General features: G+C 38.6%; 1 protein-coding gene across 2 annotated transcripts in view; it reads left to right on the top strand.

Annotated features, from left to right (window-relative positions):
- The first annotated feature begins 6,572 nt into the window (after positions 1 to 6,572).
- Positions 6,573 to 18,220, top strand: part of Wdr7 (WD repeat domain 7) — a 326,007-nt gene continuing 314,359 nt past the window's right edge. For both annotated transcript variants that reach the window (XM_027949032.2, XM_071602717.1), the window contains exon 1: positions 6,573 to 6,764. The gene's annotated coding sequence lies outside the window, so the exon portion shown is untranslated. The remainder of the gene's footprint in view (positions 6,765 to 18,220) is intronic.

The raw sequence follows: 18,220 nt of genomic DNA, 5'->3' as shown, positions 1-18,220 counted from the left end.
TATCACTGCACCTGGCTTCTGTGAATTTTTTAAGAGTATGTTCTGGATTTGCCTTAGCCAGTTCCCACTGTTGTAACAGAATATCTTAGACATGGTGCTTAAAAACCAAACATATATTTCTTGCTGAACTGAGGACTAGCAGATCCAGCATGTGGCTCTGTTGCTGTTTCGCAGATGACTATCTTCTTTTATCCTCCCATGATGGGAAGAAAGAGAGGAAAAGCAAGCTTTCTCTGGTCTTTTCTAATTCCATGATGAGAGTTCCTCATGATGCCATTTGGGTACCTCCCAAACACCTCACACCCAAATGGCATCACATTGTGGGGTAGATTTTTAACATATGAATGGGGGCACAAAATTTAGTCTATTGTTGAAATTAACTCTTTAGAAGTAAAATCTCTACATAACTAACAATCCATGTTTCACTTGGAGAGCACTTTTTGCTTGTGGCAGCAGCACAGTTATTGTCTAGCTAGAAAAGACTGACAGCAAAAGAAATGATTAAAATCTTAATAAAGATTTTTATTATGTTCAAAGCCCTCTCTCAGGCTTGTCTTGGAGCAAATCCTTGTGTGTGCATATGTGCACACACCCCCTCATCATTCAGTCCATTCTTAAGTTACTTATCTATACGTCCAAAGGCTAGATACTGAAGAAATTCAATAAAAATAAAATTTTATCTTAATGGCTTTTCTACAATAAGAAGTGATTATTTACACAATGTTAAAAACAATATTTCCTACCCAAATTCAGAATATTAATATTGGAAGGGAAGTAGGAGGATCACACCCACAACTGGCAGAAAGTTCCAAGATAATCAGTTCTCACAATGGTGGTTGTATCTATGTCCCCACCAAAATGTGAGCAAATTGGCCACAAGAACCAGGTTTTTGTATTTCCTGCATAGTGCCTAAGCAGTGCCTAAGCAGATTGTCTATTGGTGTTGAATATGTAACCCATTTCATCTTCGTGGATTACATTTAGGATAAGCAAAGTAAAATACAAATTTTATGAAGATGGAAGTAAAGTTAACATGCTATTGTCACTATCCACTTTACCTCATATTACTGTGGCATAAATGCCAAGCATCGTATAATTTCATCCGTAAGTATTTCAACCAGCATGTGTAGAAGGGATCCTTTTTAAAAATCATAATCAAAATGCCATTACTACATCTAATATATTTTAAAAACTTATTTTATATTATTATATTTTATATTTATATTAGTGTTAAAATTTCCTGTCTTTCTCCTGATTTACTTTGTAACTTATTTGAATCAGTATCTAAATGAGGTATCTCATGTCTCTTTCCTTTCTTATGCCTCTTAAATCTCTCTTTCATTAAAATTTTGTTTAGTCTTTACTTTTGTCCAGTTTTTTAGGTGAAAAAAATGAAACTGAAAGAAAGGTTGCAAAAGGAAGTCCAACGAAGACTGCAGATTTATCAGTTGTTACGATTGCTCCATGGAACAACTTGGGAAGCAGACTCTGAGATGCAATGATGAGTCCAGAAGGTTTATTGGGGAATAACAACCCGAGAGGAAAGAGGGAGAAGCAGGATTGATCAGAGAGAGGCTATGGCAGACTCCACTAACCCAAGAGTGTGCTCCAGGGCAGATTGTTTATAAAAAGACTCCTTCTTGGTGCAGAAAGAGCCAATAAGCCTTAATACTCTTCCCTTGCACATTGACCAGGGTTCCCCAGGAGAAGCATGCCTCTGGCCACCTTCTCTTGCTTCATTTATTCATTAACCTGCTTCTCAAAGTAAGGTGACCAGCTGAGGCAACACCAAAGAAAGAACAGTGACCAAAGTAGGTGGGAAGTGGCTCTTCCTTGACGGGGAATCTGGATAGTGCATCTCTGTGTTTCCCATGATCCTCTGTCTGCACTGTGTGGATCCCCTTCTCCATACAGATTTGGGATGTAGCTCTTCCAGGGTTCTACAGGTTCTCTCTTCCTGAAGGGAAACCTTGAAGAGCAGGGTGAATAGGACGGTCTCAAGCCCCTGTTGCTGCATTGGTGATGGACACTCATCACCTCCTTTACTATCCTAATTTCCCCTTGCAGATCCTGGAAGTTTGTTGAGGTAATTCCAAATTTTCTTTGGCTAGGACTTTTAGCACCCCCAATCTTCCCTCCTTCTACAAAGAAGGCCTGAATATGGAGCAACTAGAGATATTTCTAGAAAAAGGCAACATGTTACTTGGAAAGAAATGGTTTGATTCAGTAGAAGTCATGAGATAGGGAGAAAAAGAGAAGTCTTACCAGTGGATTTTCACATCATGTGAGAAAGTTCAAAGGGAAGCTCTTAATTACACAAGGGAGTTTAAATTACACAAAAATCACATAAAGAACATTTGTTAAACTCCTCTACTGCAACGTGATAAAGTGTGAGGACTCTCAGAGAGAAAATGAGCCCCTAACTGATGTGACTTTTAGGAGAATGGATAACCTAAGAAAAAGATACTATTAGCAAAGTGTGAAGCACTTTGGGGCACAGCAAATTAATTACAGTCTAGATGAGGAAGAAAAAGAACAGCATTGTGAAATAATCAGAAAATGACAGTAACAATGAGATCATTGTCACATTGCTGGGCCATGTGATCATCTCTCTTTTTTGAAATTTATAAGTGGAGGAACAAGTCTCTGCCTTTGGGAGAGCTAACTTGGAACCCAAGAAGTCCAGAAAGGCTTGGTGTGTTGTAGGGTGATTTGCTACTAAATTCTAAAGACAAAGTGATTCCTGCATTTTATTTAATGCCTCTAGTGTGATCAAAGCCCTATCCCTTACCTTATGGGTTCTATTTATTGTTCTCTTTCAGTGACAACTATACATTTTTGGTTAAAATGACAACGACAATAGGGGCTGGGGATGTGGCTCAAGTGGTAACACGTTCGCCTGCCATGCGCGGGACGCTGGGTTAGATCCTCAGCACCACATACAAATAAAATAAAGATGTTGTGTCCACCGAAAAACTGAAATATAAATATTAAAAATTTTTTTTAAAAATGACAAAACAATATCTCCCTTTCCTCCTTACCCCCCTGTGTTTCCCATTTAACTTACATGGTACATTGCTGCCAAATTAATATTTGTGGCAGGCATACCGTAAGATGACATACCCCTGACCCCAATAAGTCACATCTTTGTATGAACCTCTCTTCTGGAGAGTAGGTGAAACCTATTGCTTGCTTACCAGTAGAATATGGCAGAGCTACCAGGCTGCCCCTCTCTTATTTAGGTTACTATCTATATGTACGTTTATATATCCGTATCGCTATCTGTACCTATGTCAGTATGACTCCTTCTTTCTTGGGTTCACTTCATTCTCCTTGCTGGCTTTGAAGAAGTAAGCTGTCATGTTGCAAGAAGGCTTTTGATAAGGTCATGTGTTAAGGAACTGTGGCCTCCAGGACCTGATGGCCACTTCCAGCTGATTTGTCAGTAAGAAGCCAGAGACCTTAGTCACTTAGCAACAAGGAAGAGAAGGAGACAGTATGAGTTTGGAATTAGATTCTTCTCCAGTTAAGTCTCCAGATGAGACTGTGGTGGTACCCTTGTGAAAGCATGAGGACAGGAGTTGTGCCTGAACTCTTTTTCTTGGAAGTGGAGGCAATAAATTTGTGTAGCTGTAAGTCACTGAGATTGTGGCAATTTATTATAAAGCAATCAAAAATGAATATAACATTATTAGGAAAAGTATTGCTCTATATATTGGTTGAAATTATCCAATTATTTTGTTAGTGTCTTTGGAATAAAGTACAAAAAGCTTAAATCACTTTTTAAATTATTATTGGGTCTGGGCCCAACCTGATAAAGTCCCTACCAACCCAAAAGAGCATCAAGGCAAAGGTTGCCTGTTGGAGGAGTCCCCCACAGGATGGAAATAGCTAGACCCTAAATCTACATTTTCCCATATGTCTACTTCATTCCCTGTACTACCCTCAAATTTAATTGTTGAGCATTTATAGCCATGTGTTACATTTCAATATTGGTGCCAAAGATTTCTTCTTTTACCAGTTTATCCTATCCTAAATCATTTCCATTTTTCTAGACCTTCATAAAATCTAATGTGATTACACTTCCTTACTCCCACCTAGGAGTATTTCATCACCTTTCTTCCCTATTCCTTACTTGTGCATTTTTCGTACTGTAGCGTAGTATAACTTATACATCTTGGTGGACGTTTGTCATTCTTTTTAGCTGCCCAGCATCCAATATGCTTCCCAATGTTTAGGAAATTCCCTACCTCCTGAGTCTCAGAGAGAAGCAGGGCCTGATTCCGAATATGCCAGATTTTTGTTTTCTCAGTAAGATTTTTATATAATCCCTCTGGATTGAGAAGAATAAATGTTTTATTCAAATAAATATATTCAGGATCAGCTTACTGAATATACAAATCTTATTTTTCAGGAAGGTTATATTTAAAACTCATGTATGTATTTGTATGTGTATTTTTTCTGAACCAGAAATGTTTTAGTCATTAATATATGAATATTTATGTTAGCCCTGTAGCTCATTAGATTTTATATAAATATAGGTGGTGGTGATAAGTTTTATAAACTTGGTAGAGAAGGATCAGAGTGATAATAATATAAAAACTTTTCATTAATCTTTAAATTATGGAGGATTATGAACTTAATGTTATAAATGTACTCATCAAAACAATAGAGGAAATGTGTGTACTGAAGCCAGCTGGCTTAGGAATTAACTTATTCTATTTAACATCATTTTTTCTCCTACAACTAAATGGTTGTAAAGCATTTAGTCAAAAGCAGAAGAAAATCACAGAATTCCAGTTTTCAGCACAAGACAACTTCAGAATTATTGATTTTCAAGTACTTTATTAACTTCCCAGGTCAACAGTATGGCAGCAGATTTGGTCTCTAGAAATAAACAGAAGCAGCATATAAGAAAAAAGATACCTAAGACCTAAAGTACAGTGCAGAAGTTAGATGCTAAATGGTCTGGTGAAGGAACAAGGGTTATGACACCCAGGACACAGATGGGGCTCTAATGTGTTTTTGGGGAGAAGCTGTCTGCCTGGGGGGGAAAGGGGAGGGACAATTTGCCATTAGCTGAAATAACAAACTGTTAACAGGAAACTCTTTTCCCTCAGCATTGGGGACTGAACCCAGGTGCACTCTACCACTAAGCTACATCCCCAGCCTTTTTTATTTTTTATTTTGAGACAGGGTCTCACTAAGTTGCCCAGGCTGGTCTGGAATTTGACTGAAAGCCTTTTGACCAAAGCAACAGTCAGCACCCTTTGGCAAATTACTAAAAAAACTACCTGTGATTGTTCCTGCTCTGGTCCCCTAGTTCCATTCTCCAGGCCCTGTATCCAATAGGATTTTGCAAGTTAAAGTGTGATCCCAGGAGTGGCAGCGAGGGATATCACCTGGGAGCTTGTTGGAAGTGCAGAATCCCAGAACCCACCTCAGACCTACTGAATCAGAAACTTACCATAACAAGATCCTAAGGTGATTCATATATACAGGACCTTTTGAGGACTGCAATAGGATTCTTACTTATCCCATAAATCCACTAGTAAGCGTATACAGACAACAAAACAAAACAAACAACAATGACACCATCAAAAACCATATACTGAATCTCTTCCTTCTTTCTTTCTTTCTTTCTTTCTTTCTTTCTTTCTTTCTTTCTTTCTTTCTTTCTTTCTTTCTTTCTTTCTTTCTTTCTTCTTTCTCTCTCTCTCTCTCTCTCTTTAAAACAACAACAACAACAAACAAACGGAATTGACCATTGGTCACCAGCATGCCACTAGTTTTCAACTTGGCTGTCATCCATTCATTCATTCAATCAACCAGTCAATATTTGGGAGGAAGATAGAGAAGCACAGTGTCATTAACATACATTGAACTCCTTTAATTCCCTATAGATTCACGAGGTTATTATCCTAGTTTTGTAAGTGGGAAAAATGAAAAGAGAATGCAGAGAAGCAACACGCTCAAGATGACACTAACAATGTGCAGTGGAGGAAGTGAGATCCAAACACATGCCAGACTGCAGACCTCATGCTCCACTAAGTAGTTCACACAGAAAACATATATTCATTCCCTATTCTCTAAAAGAGTGTTGCACAAGGTCGGGCTTCCTCTAGTCGCAAAGGAGAGTTCCTTCTCTGGCCGTCTGCGTCGTGGGCAACAGCCAAGTTCTGAAGCCCACAGGAAAAGAGTAACATTTCCCAGCCCCCTGAACTGAGTCGTAGTGGAGCAAGAACAAACTCTCAATATCCGGGCCCCAGGGAAGACCTTGAGTTGCCACTCAGCCTCCTCTCAGCTCGGTCCTCCCAACGAGCAGTGGGAGGCGAGAGGACAGCCTAGAGCAGCCTTCCCACAACCATCATGGCAGCCGTGAGCTCCTAGCTCACAGCTGACCCTCGCGCCGCCTTCCGGTCTCCACGGTAACAGGCCGGCTCCTACGCGCTGACTTAGGCACCGCTTGTTGGGAAATGGTGAGCACTTCCCTCCCCCTCATTTTTGCGACAGTTGCAGCGAAAGTCACGGCAGTTGAGCCTGGTGTCAGCTGATTTACTGCGGCGGCGGCGGCAGCGGCACCTTGCAACCTCAGTGGGGAGAGGGCGATCCGCCGGCGCTTGCAGCTCCCGAGGATTTCCCACTTGGATTTGCGCACCCCAGCTTCTCCTTAGATACGCCCTCGCCTTGTCCTCTCTTGTTGGGGCTCCCACGGCTGATTGATCTGACAGACCACATCGCGGCATGTGATGAAGCTGTGACAGGTAGGAGGGCTGGGAGCCTCTCCCGGGTAAACCCCCGCACGCGGTTTGCCCGCACTGTCGAGGGTCAAGGGTCACAAGCCCGCCTCAACCCGGGCGGCGCCAGCTGTCAGATCGGTGCTGCTGAAAGCTCTGTTGGGTGCTTAGTCTGTAGGTTCAGGCCCGCGGCCAGGAGCCTTTATCAGGATCGTGGAGGGTCCCGCCAGGGGTCTGTGGGGCCCCATGCCTGGTGAGTGACATATGCGCTTGTGACAGTGGCTTTGGTTTTGAGATGCAACTACTTTGCCTCCAGGGACAATCTAAACAGGATGCGGTGATAGTGATGATCATGGATGGTTATTGACAGTGCTTTCAGGTAATGTGTTTGCTTTTGGGGTACAAATGATCTGCCTTTACCTGTTGGTACTGCTCTTTAGTTTGCCCTTGCCGGCGGTACTGAGGCGTCTGTTAGTTTCACCTTTTAGATGCCACTTGCCTGTTCCTATTCCTTTGCCCTAGGAGCTGGTCTGAGAGGATATCTGCAACTTCACTTACTAATGGGTCCTCGCGTTTTGAAGCTATGTTTGGAGTCACCACTACCTTTCTTTCGATTTAAAAATCATATTGTATCTTTTGTTCTGTACTTTATTGTATGTTTGACCCACTTGCTGTGTCTCTGTTAGGTTCAATGCAGAATTTGCCTGTTCTTATACTGTGAAACTATGGCATCTTCAGTTGCACCGTGGGCTGCATTGGCATCTTGATGCTGCTGAGTTTCGGGTTTAGTCAGTCACAGCTACAGATTCTTTCTCCCTGACATTTGCCATGAAATCAAAAAGGCAAACTAACCTTTCCTAATGTTTGTTTCTTGGGATAGTGTGGACAAGATGGCAAGAATCTCCTGTTGTGTGAAAGAAATGGAACTATTTTTGACATTTTGTTACATAAAAATTGGGATCTTTTTGCTTTATAAGAAAACTTGTGATAGTGTGGAGGTGGATGGCAGCTCAAAAATGAAAATAATCTATCGAAAATGTCTTATTTTGAAGAATTAAAGATGTCCTATTTCATCCAAAATAGCAGATCTTAGTTACTTTAGGTTGGGGATTGGTTTTTACCTTGTTTGAGTATCACTGTGGGAACTTAAATTTGGGGGTAGTGACTCTTGTATCTAACAATTTTCTTTTATATTGGATGTTTTATTTTGAAATTCAAGGAAATCGGGTGGTTTCTTCATGTAATAAGTTTAGCACTGAAAACTTTTGAAATAGTGGTCTGTTTTTTGCATGCATATCTTGAGAAGAATAGGATAATATTTAGGTATAGAAGAGAGTCCTTAAAGACTGTTTTGAACCTCAGATGCAAGGAATTGAGTTAGTCTTATTCAATTCAGTCATCATCACTGGGCTGTTTAAGTCCTCTCCTCTTTTTTTTTTTTTTTTATCATGCAATAACTTTTATTTCCAAATCTCACTCCGTTCTCTTGCTCATCCACCAGTGGCAACCATTCTAATGTGTGTGACATGCATTCTTCTGTTTGTGTGATTAAATGTGTGTGACTTTGGTATCCACATTTTAAATTTATACAGATGAGGGGCTGGGGTTGTGGCTCAGCAGTAGAGCACTCGCCTAGCAAGTGTGAGGCCCTGGGTTCAATCCTCAGCACCACATAAAAATAAATAAAATGAAGGTATTGTGTCCAACTACAACTAAAAAATAAATTATACAGATGATGTCCTGCTATATAGCATATTAATTTCTTTCTTTTCCCGTTGTGTTTTAAAGACCTATTTGAATTGTTGTCCATTGCTTCTCTGCTGCACAGTATTTCAGAATGTACATCTACTTCCATTCATTTGCCTATTTGTGGATGCTCACATTGCCTTCATTTTCCTAGCACAGTGATGAATACAATACTGTGATAAATATATCACTTAGATTTCTGTGATGATATCTTTGAGACATACATCTAGGAATGTGATTATTGATAATACAATATTCGTGTATTTAATTGAAGCACTGCCAGATTATGTTCCAGAACAAACTTTAGTTGTCTCTACTCCTAGGTACTTCATGCAGATCTCTCTATCTTTATATCCCCTCCAATATTTGATGTTATACAGTGCCTTAATTTTTCCAGAATAATAGGTAGAAAACAAAATGTGATTTAAAATGACGTTCCACTATTAGTAATAAATTTGAGCATTTCTTTTTTTTTTAGAGTAGTCCCAATAGAGGGTTGCCACTCCAATTTATTTTTATTTTATTTTATTTATCTTTTATTTTTTATTTTTATGTGGTGCTGAGGATTGAACCCCGTGCCTCATGCATAGTAGGCAAGTGCTCTACCTCTGAGCCACAACCCCAGCCCTTGAGCATTTCTTCATGTACAATTTACCTTTTGGGGTTTTTTCTTTTGTAAAATTGCCTTTTCTTCCTTTTATCTATTTTTATTTTAACATTTTAGTTTGAGTGAGTTTATTTTCTGTTGAGTTAGCATAGTACCACAGATTGGATGAGTTGTAGCACAGAGTTTTATTTTGGCTCATGGAGGTGCAAGTTTGAGGGGATGCACCTAGTGATAACCACCACTTTTTTTTGTTTTTGTTTTCTTTTCAATACTGAGGATTGAACCCATGGGCACTCTTATCACTGAACTACATCCCAGCCCTTTTTATTTTTTCATGTGAGGCAAGGTCTTGCTAAATTGCTTAGGTGGACTCATGATTGTGATCCTCCGGCCACAGCCTCCGGAGTTGCTGGGATTATTGGTGTGTACTATCACCACAGGTATGGTGATAACCTTCTCTCTGGCTGTGTCCTGGGGCAGTGCAAGGCATCACGTGGCCAGAGACAGGAAATGCACACATGTGTATGTAGGTATCTTCTGGTTTGTCTCCCTGTTCTCATAAGGCCACTGATTTTCAGTCCTGGGGGCTGTATTCTGATAACATTATGTATTCTTCATCACCTCCTGAAGGTCCCACCTCTAAACATTATTATGAGATTAAATTTCCTCTCCCTAAATACATCACATAGGGATTAAATTTCAACACAGGAACTGAACTCTTGGGGAATACACTCAAACCCTGTCCAAACCAAAGGTCTCTCAAACCGGAGACCTTTCTTGATTTGCAGAAGTCCTGGTATTTCTTAGATGATAATCCTTTAAATATTACAAGTATATTTGTTGCCAATAAGCAATTTGTTGATAATCTTTTTAAAGTATATCTTTCATTGAACAGGCATCTTCAATATTAAAAAAAATTTTTTTGCAGTTGTAGATGGACAGCATACCTTTATTTAATTTGTTTATTTTTATGTGGTGCCGAGGATCAAACCCAATGCCTCACTCATGCTGGGCAAGTGCTCTGCCACCGAGCTACAGCCCCAGCCCCAGACATCTTCAATTTTGACAAAAAACTTCTTCCCCATATGGTTTATATTTTAGAGGTTTTGTTTCAGAAGTTTCCCCTCAGTTCTATTACAGAGTTAGTCTCCTGTGTTATTTATCACTAACTTCACAGTTTTCTTTTAAACTTACAGATTTTTAATGCATCGGGAGTCTGTCTTTCCACAGGTCACAAGTTTGTGATTCAGTTTCTTTTCCGTAGAATGTTTCCTAGTGGGCTTCTCCTTTTCCCATAGGTAGTGGTACTGTGTTCACTGTGTTGAGTTCTCACGTGTACCCTGAACACTGGATCCTCCTCCTTCTGTTTGACTGCTCTTGCTCTAATACCATCTGTTGCTTTATAGTATATTTTTCCTCTATATTAATAATTCTTTCCATTTATTTTACTTTAGCTTTATGGTGATATAGATTCACAGGAAGTTTCAAAAATAGTGAAAAGATCTGGTTTTCCCTGATGGTTACATTTTATATAATTTCATTCAACTTTCTTCAGTGGTTACATTTTATGTAACTATAGGTACAGTATCAAAACCAAGAAATTGATGGTTGTTCAAGGCCTATGTACAGTTCTGTGCTATTTTATCTGTGTAGGTTTTTATAACCACTGCCACAATCAAGATAGAGAACTATTCCATTGCCACAAAGATCTCCTTTGTGTTACCCCTTTCTAGTCTAGTGATTACTAATCAGTATTCTGTCTTTATAATTTTGTTATTACAGGTCTGATAAATAAATGGAACCTTATCACATGTAATCTTTTCTAATTAATTTACAAATTGTTGAATGAAACAATTCTTGAGATGCATCCAAAATGTTGCATGTATCCATAGTTCTTTCTTTTTAGAATTGTTGAATAGTATTCCACAGTATGTATGCGCCACAGTTTAAGCATTCACCTGAACATCTGTGCTGTTTCCCATTTGTGGCTATTACAAATAAGGCTGCTAAGAACATTTTTGTACAGTTTTTTTTTTTTGTAGGGACATAACTTTTCTCTTTTTCTGGGATAAATGCCCAGCAATATGATTGCTGGATGGTATGGTAACTGTATGTTTAGTGTTTGAAGAAACTGCTAAAGTGTTTCCCAGACAGGCTGTACCATTTTACTTTTTAAACAGCAGTACATGAAATATTCAGTCTCTTGGCATCCTTACCAGCATTTAGTAATTGTCACTATTTTTTTTTTAAATTTTAGCTATTCTATTAGATATGTAGTAATGGTCTGGTGGACTGTTATCCTAACTAATATAGTATGGATCTTGAAGTAATTTTAAAAGTTGCAAAGTTAGACCTAGAACTATGAAGTGTGTTTATTCCTGATTATCCATTTTACATCTCCCCCATCCTTCTCCTCTTTGTGGTGCTGGGGATCAAACCCAGGGCCTTGAGCATGCCAGGCAAGTGCTCTACCACTGAGCTATGGCTGTCCTCCCAACCCCCCTGCACCCCGACCTTATCCATTACATCTCAATATAATATTTATTGTTTGTTTGTTGGGACACATAAACTCAGTGGTTAGAGTATGGAGCTAGTGTGGTTTATAGGTTTTGTTCCTATTTGTCCATTTAATTGTAGTACTTTATAAAGAATCAACACTTTACAAATGTGCAGACCAATATCATGGGCTGAATCAAATAAGAGGAAGGATGACATAGTGAAATTCTGCCATGCATAAGAATACTACTTATGTTTCCACTTATATATCCTATAATATAATGTTAAATTAGAATTTGAATTCCATATAGATGGTTCATTTTTCTTGATCTATACCTTGTACTTAAAGCTAAATGGCTGAACCAAAAATACTTCTTTGAAAGGAAAAAACCTGCATCATTATTACATTCGGTAAATCCTAAGGGTCCAAGTGGAGTTTTTATTTCCTTCTATTAAAGAATGTATGTATGTATATTATATTCATATTAACTCTTAAGTAAGATTAGATTTCTAATCTTATTTAAATCTGGGTATGTTAACTTCAATGTGTTAGTGACGTTTAATGAAATTGCAGGGGTTTTTGGCTCATGGTTGCTTTGGTTAGTGGGAGCCATAAAATGATGGAACAATAAAATTTTAGGGCAGTGGTTAGTTCAGGGCAGAAAAATTTCTAAAACGTGGGGCTTATTCCTGGGCACTTTTGGAATAGAAAATTTCCAAAATATATGACTTTTAAACGATTATCTCCATTCAGCCTAACAGTTGTAATTTATGGCTCTTCACTCTCACTGAAGATATTTTATGCATGCATATTTCTCTCTGAATGTTGATAGTTAGTATATGTCGGTGATAACAGAATGATAGAATGAGCTAGTTACCTTCTGTTCTTGTATTTAAGTTTATTTATTTGGCTACCTTCCTTAAAGGATCTTTTTTTCCTAACTATTTCAAAAAGAAACAAATAAACCACCACTTGTGGGACTGAAAACTTCATGTAAATGAATTATGACTCTATTTACTTTAAGAAACAGTTTTGAAATTCATTAACTGTGCTTAATTATGTCAGCTTATTTACTTCATAGGTCCTAAGATCTGTTTTATTGGTTATATGTCACAAACAGAATAGAAAAGGTAAAGAAGGTAGACAAAACTCGTAGCTGGGGGAAAAACCAAGTAGTATGTTAAAAGGAATTTGATTAAGGAGACCTATAATGATCGATGAGATTATCATAGAGAAATTATTTGATGGGACAGTTGTATAAACTCAAGGTATACTTTGCATGTAAAATCAAGATATGCTTTATTTATTTGTTTTTGTGGTACTGGGGATCGAACTTAGGGTGCTTTACCACCGAGTGACATTCCCAGTCCTTTTTATTTTTTTGTTTTGAGAAAGGGTCTCCATAAGTTGTGCAGGTTGGCCTTGGACTTGAAATCGTCTTGCCTCAGGGTAGCTGGTATTACAAGCGTTACCCGCTTGCATACAATTCTTTTTTAAAACAAGGCGAACATATATCATGAATTAGTTCATTTCTTCAACAAGTATTTGAATGTGTCTGATATGGCGGAAGTTTTAGGCACTGGTAATGCAGTAGAGAAAATGCAAAATTTCACCTTCATGTGCTTATGTTATAGCAGGAGAGACAGGTGATAAATAAATAAAACATGGTGTGTTATGTGGTTGAAGTGCTTGTTTGGGTAGTGGATTTGATCCTGATAGTCAGGGAAAGCTTCACCAAAAAGGTGATGTTATAGCAGAGACGTGAAGTAGGTGAATGAATGTGCCATGAGGAAATCTAGGGTTCATTGTTCTGAAGTGAGATCCTCCTTAGTGTCTTTGAGGAACACCAAGGAATCAGAGCATATGGAAAATAATAATCAAGGAGGAGGACAGCCAGCTCACTCATGAAGCATAGGTTGTTATGTAGGTGGCTTTTATTCAGCTTTAGATGAGAAGCTAAGAAAGAATTTGAGATGTGATCACAATGTATTTTTTTTTTTTTTTTTTTTTACAGTAGCATCACTTCACCTGCTGTGTTGAGACTGCAGGGTACAAGGATGGGAGGTGCTGGTGGTTCTGAATAGAGTGGTTGTAGTGAGGGTGTTGAGGAGGCTTTGGATTCTGAATACACTTTGAGGTATAGCCAGTAGCATTTGTTGAGGGATTGGAATGTGAAATGTGTGTATGAGAGAGGAATTAAAGACGATTGTAGGATTTTGGCCTTGGTAGGTAGCTATAAAGACAGAGTTGCTATTAACTGAGGTGGGAAAGACTGTAGGAGCAAGAAGACAGGGGTTCACTTTTGGACGTGTCGTCAAGTTGGAGAATCTTATTAGGATATGTTGGTTGGGAGCTGGATATGTGAGTTTGAAGTTCAGAAGAGAGCCCTAAGGGAGAAGTTGGGAAACTGTCAATGTGCAGATGGTCTTTAAAGCTGAAAGACTTGAGATCAGTGAGGGAAGGAATGTTACTGGGGGAAAGGAGTGCAAGGACTAACTCAGCTCTGGGTATGTTAACATTTAAAGTTTAAAAAAAAAAAAGAGGAAGAAGAAAAATAAAGCCAGTGAAGTAGAAGAAAAGTCAGAAAAGTATGAAGACTTGGAGGCCAAGTAAAGAAGTATTTCAAGGAGGAAGTATAAAGTTTGCTAAATGCTGCTGATGATTTCAAGAATATGAAGATTAGGAATTGACACTTGGTTTAGCAATGGGGAGATTATTGATGACCTGTCAAGAACAGTTTGTGAGGTACCTAGAACACTTTTCTATAGAATATAGGGACATAGGTAATGCTATAAATAAGAACACTCTTAACTGGGAGAGATTATATATTTCTTCAAAATTTACAGCCAGTAAATGGGAGAGCTGGGTCCTTCCTTACTGTGACTCTCAAACCTTCACACTTTACCTAGCATATTTTACTGTTCCCCTGATTAATTTTGAGAGTTCAATTTCTAGTTTGGGAAATCATGTTTGTTTCTTCTTCTTTTAGGTAGTTTAATTCAGTTTATACACAGACATTTCACTGTCCAGTGTAGAATTTTGTGTGAGGGGAAAAGAAGAGAAATGTTTGGAGGTGCAGGTGAAATGAGAGGTGGGTCGCAGGAGAAAGTCACAGTTGATTGTGTCCTCAATAAAGTCTTGGAAGGCATAGTTTACTTTGAGCTTAATAACGGTTGAGATCCATGTCGATTGGTAATGGATAGAGCTTAAGTGGAAGAGCTCAGACATCCTAATGGCAGCTGCAGAAGTTTAAAACATGATTTTTATGTCTCAAAATCTATGAATCACTTTGAAAATTGTGATTTATTTTTGACCAGCTAGCTCTGCAGTTCTTCAAATCCTGTAACTTATGTGCTCGGGGCTGTTTTAGCGATAAGAAATAAGTGTAGTCTCCTGTTACCATCTGTTCATTCCACATGTTCTTCTGAAACTGAATACTGGAACTTCCTTTAACAAAGCAGTTCTAAAGTGTCAGGTTCATTGAGAATGTATTATTTGCCACCCAAATAAGAAAGTATGATCTATTTTAGCTGCTTAAGTGTTCAGAAGGTTGTGTCCCTGACAACTGTTTAATTCCAGAAACCCTTCTTTCTTCAAGTAAGCAGCTGAATACTGTAATTTCTTCAGTACCATAACTGTGTTATGGTTTAAATGTGAGGTGTCCCTCTGGAGCTCCTGTGTTAATGCAGGAACATTCAGAGGGGAAATGATTGGATTGCGAGAGCTGTAACTGAATAAGTCCATCCTAGTTTGAGTGGGCTGACTGGGTAGTAATGTAGGCAGGTGAAAGTAGGTCACTAGGGACATGGCCCAGAAAGGTGCATGTTTCCTGAGGTCCCTTCCCCTTCCTCTCTCTCTGCTTGCAAGCTGCTATGAGGTGAGCATTGCTCCTCCACCATGCCCTTCTGCCTCATCTTGGGCACAGAGCAATGGAATTGGTGGACCAGGAATTGAACTCTGAAACTGTCATCCAAAATAAACTTTCTTTTTCTAAGTTGTCCTTGTTAGGTATTTTGGTCACAGCAACAAAAAGCTGAATGAGACAGCATGTTTTATGGTCTGACTAACTCATTGCACTGTAATAAACAAAGTCTTCATTATCTCTTTCAGGTTTTTTTTCACCAAATCTTCAATAAATTGGTGCCAAATGCATGAGCAAAACAAAAATTAGTAATCTTAATGGCCACTTCCTTTATCACATCATACTGTGATCTTGACTTGGACATGTTGTTTTGACAAATGATGTTGGAATGCTCTCTGACCATTTGAATAAAGCTTTGCAAGCTTTTCTTCCTTCATTGCTGCTGTGGCAAGAACATGTAGCTATTTTGTTTAGTCTCTGCTTCTCTTATTCCCCAGTGGTAAGAGGGTAATTGAGGCCTACTCGTGGGAGAGGGTTTGAGTTTGTTTTTTTTCACAAGTCACAGGGGCCTGCCTGGTGCAGAGGAAGTACACAGACTGGGAAAATATCAATATTCCCATGAAAATGCTATGAACTTAGGATAGAAATATATCTTACTTTGCATTTGAAAGTTTGAAAAACAATGTGGAAAAATTAACATTGATCTGACAACTGATTTTTTAAATATATAATCTTAAGTATTTTGTAGTTTTTAGAAATCATATGAGATACCAATATCATGTGGGATATTGTGTAACAGAATAATCTTATCAGAATATTACTCCTTAGGTTATTGATAGTTTCAAAGGGAAAAACACTGAGTTACAGTGGAAATATCTGATAGCCACTATTTAAACAATGGTCAAGCTGGCATCACTGATATTAGGGCAGTGTGACATTATATGCTTCCCGGGGTGATACAGTGCGAAGCGTGCATCACCTGTGGAGTGTTCTTGCTAGAATGTTGACTTAGGCTTAATGAAGCCTTTACATTCAATTTTCAGTTTATAAGAAAAACAGATGATCATCATAAAAAGTCAGAAAAGTCTAAAATTTGGAAGATTGGACAAGCAATTGGCTTTGTATTCTTTTTTAAAGCTAATATTAAAGGCAGGCGTGGTGGCACACACCTGTAATCCCAGTTGTTTAGAAGGCTGAGGCAGGAGGATTGCAAGCTCAAAGGCATCCTCAGCAATTTCGGGAGGCATGTCTCAAAAATAAAAAGCACTGGGGATGTTCCTCAGTGGTTAAGCACCTCCTGGTATGAATAAATAAATAGTTTTTTTTTTTTTCCTGGAACTAAAGAGACATAACAACTGTTTTAGTGTGTTTGGGCTTCCATAACAAAATGCCATAGAATGTATGGCTTAAACAACAGTTTATTTTCTCATAGTTCTGAGGCTGAAGTCCCATATAAAGTTCCCCCCCCCCCCCCCCCCCCCCCCCCCCGGTGAGGGCTGTTCTCTTGGCTTGCAGATGACTGCCTTCTTACTGTGTCCTTATGATGGTGGGGAGCTAGAGACCTCTTGTGTCTTTTTCTCTTATAAGAGCCCTGGCCCTATCACCTTAGAGTGCTGCCCTTTTGACCCATTTAACCTTATAACCTCCTGTCTCCAACTACAGTCATATTGGGGTTAGGCTTCAAAGTATGAATTTTGGGAGGACACAGACATCAAGTTTATAACAACCAACAAGTACCTAAAACCTGAGAATTTAAAGGTCTGGGGAAAAAAGTTAGAAAAGATATTTTGTAGATAATCGAAGGAATTTGAATACAGACTCAATTGTAGATGCTCTTAGAGAATTATTATAGTGTTGATGATGGGGACTGTGACACTTGTATTGTGTTTTTGCAGGAGAATGCCCTGTTCTTAAGTTCTGCATTTAAAGTATTTAGGGGTGAATTGTCATGCTATTTGTTGGTTATTTTCAAATGATTCAGTGAAAATAAATAAGTAAATCAAATGTCCATATACACATGTGTGTGTATAAATATCCACATGCATGTCTGTCTACAAAGCATATATGTAGATGTTCACATTGACAAGGGAAATATGAAAATATATTTGTTGAATAATCTTTATACTATTCTTTGCACACTTTGTATAGTTGAGATTTCTCAGTAAAAATATGGGAGAGGGGAGTTGGAAAAAAGTAAAGTTTGTCTTATGCTTTTTTAAATGGCACAACTGGAAAGAAACACAAACAAACGTAAGGGCAGATCAGAGTAAAAGATCTTTGTTTTGAATTTTTCTTAACGATTTTTAGGCGTTCATGTATGTAGTGAAGAAAACTGAAAAAATAAGAGGAGGATAATTGGGAAATTACACTGAATCAGAAAAAAAAAAAAAGAGTGTTCAGGATGCACAGATAATCACCAGAGTCAAATTAGCACATGCCTAGGCCACAAAAGATGAGTGAATGTGGGGAGAATAGATGTTAATAGTCAAGGGCAAAGCATCCTCTTTCCTCACTTCTTCTGTAAGGCGTAGGGTCTCTACAATGTTGGAAAACTCTGTCCTGGAGTAAGTATCATTACAGAGAAACCGTTGATCTCTTCATGTAGTGGTGTATCTTGAGTGTCCTTAAATGATGTCTGTTTGAGGGTAGGAACTCTAGAGCATGGGAGGCTTTCTGTGGTAAAGAAATGGAAGCACTAGGTTAAAGATCACAAGTTTCAAGATGTGCATTGTACTAGAGAATGAATTATCCATGAGCAGGAGCAAGCGAAG

This window comes from Marmota flaviventris, chromosome 16, assembly GCF_047511675.1.
Source record: "Marmota flaviventris isolate mMarFla1 chromosome 16, mMarFla1.hap1, whole genome shotgun sequence".
Taxonomy (NCBI): domain Eukaryota; kingdom Metazoa; phylum Chordata; class Mammalia; order Rodentia; family Sciuridae; genus Marmota; species Marmota flaviventris.
The sequence above is the reverse complement of the archived record's forward strand: the minus strand, read 5'-3'. Positions and strand labels throughout refer to the sequence as shown.